The sequence below is a fragment of the Elephantulus edwardii genome, unplaced genomic scaffold (assembly GCF_000299155.1).
Source record: "Elephantulus edwardii isolate Elephantulus edwardi_28Jun2011 unplaced genomic scaffold, EleEdw1.0 scaffold00276, whole genome shotgun sequence".
Lineage (NCBI taxonomy): Eukaryota > Metazoa > Chordata > Mammalia > Macroscelidea > Macroscelididae > Elephantulus > Elephantulus edwardii.
The window spans coordinates 1087262-1089070 of NW_006400026.1; positions in this window are offsets into that span (position 1 = coordinate 1087262).

Below are 1809 nucleotides of genomic sequence, written 5' to 3' on the forward strand. Positions count from 1 at the left end.
TTAAACAGTTTTCTCCCTCAACTATTTCAATTCAGTATACATTATTGAACCCATCTTTCTCAGTCTCCTCCCAACCCTGAGGTCAGTCCTGCTTTACAACAGTGGCACCATGAAGTATTTGTCCTTTTGAACAATTTGCATGAGTTCCTTGTTTTTCAATGCAGCATAGGATTCCATTGTGTGAATACACCACAGCTTCTCTATCCATTCGTTTGATGATGGGCACTTAGGTTGTTTCCAACTCCTTGCTATTGTGAACAAAGCCATGATAAACATGGGTGTGCATGTATCTGCCTGGATGTCAGTTATGGTATCTTGGGGTATATTCTCAGTAGTGGAATTGCTGGGTCAAATGGTATCTCTATTTGCAACTTTTTGAGAAAGGGCCATACAGCTTTCTACAGTGGTTGAACCATTTTACACTCCCACCAACAGTGAATAAGGGTTCCAGTTTCTCCCCAACCTCGCCAGCATTTGTTGCTTGCTGTTCTGTTTACTTTTGCTATTCTGACTGAGATGAGATGAGATCTCATAGTTGTTTTGATTTATATCTCTCTTAGCTTTGGTGAAGTGTCTGTTCATATCCTGTGCCCATTTTTCTATGGATTATTTACCTTTATCTTGTTGTGGTGCTCAAGTATTTTATAAATTCTGGATATAAGTCCCTTGTCTCATATGTCATAACTAAATAGTTTTTCCTGGTCTGTGGCTTCCCTTTTTACCCTGTTGGAGACGTTGTTGGATGTGCATAGGGATTTGATTCTTAGAAGATCCCATTCATCTATTTCATCTTCTCCTGGTTGTAGCTAACAATGCCTTTCTTAAAGCTCTGAACTATTTAGCAACCTTATTACTAAACTCTGTCAACAATTAACTTTTGTGAGCTGTTAAAAGCTGATTTCATCATTTACCTGGATTTGTTGTCTCTCTGTTAGCTGTGCTCAAATGAAGACTCACCAACGTAGTACCAATCCATCAACAATCAGAGACAATTGACCCCAGCATTGGACACTTGAAATAAGTTCCTTTCTACAATTTGAATTTCACAAAAGAACTATTCAGGCCTTTTGGTTTATATTATTTTTCTGATTTATACACTTGATGAAGGGGGAAGCTAAAACCTCCCACCAATTTTTACAATAATAAACTATTTTTTGAAAGCTTTATAGTTTTAGAACACTATATTGTGTTCTTATAAAACCTATATTAATACTCAGTTGTCAGAACACAGCAAGGAAACACAGTTTAAAATCAGAAAAGAAGTGCATCAGGAATGTATCCTTTCTTTGTACACTTTTCAATTTATATGTGTAACAGATCATATGGAAAGCTGAACTTTATGAGAAGGAAGGTAGCATCAGGATTGGAGGAAGACTCAGAACATCCTGAATTATGCTTGTTGAAACTGAGAAGGATCTGAAGCATTTGCTGCAGAAGGTAAAGAACTGCAGCCTTAAATATGGATTGAGGCTTAGCATGAAGAAGACAAAGATAATCACCACTGGGCTAATTTGTAGCACCATGATAGGTGAAGAAGATATTAAAGTTATTGATAATTTTAGCTTATTTGGTTCCACAATCAAAACTCTTGATACTAGCAGTCATGAAATAAAAAATGAACAAGTACTAAGGAGACACAGAGAAAAACAAATTAGTTCCTCTTTGGAAAACTGGTAAAGTTTTCTCAGAGGAGATGATATCTGGCTTTGTTTTTTTTTTCTCTATAATTATATTTTATTAATTTTCATAAACATTTACAGAGATTTTGGGCTTCCACTCATTCATTGTTGCACTATTCTCTCTACCCTC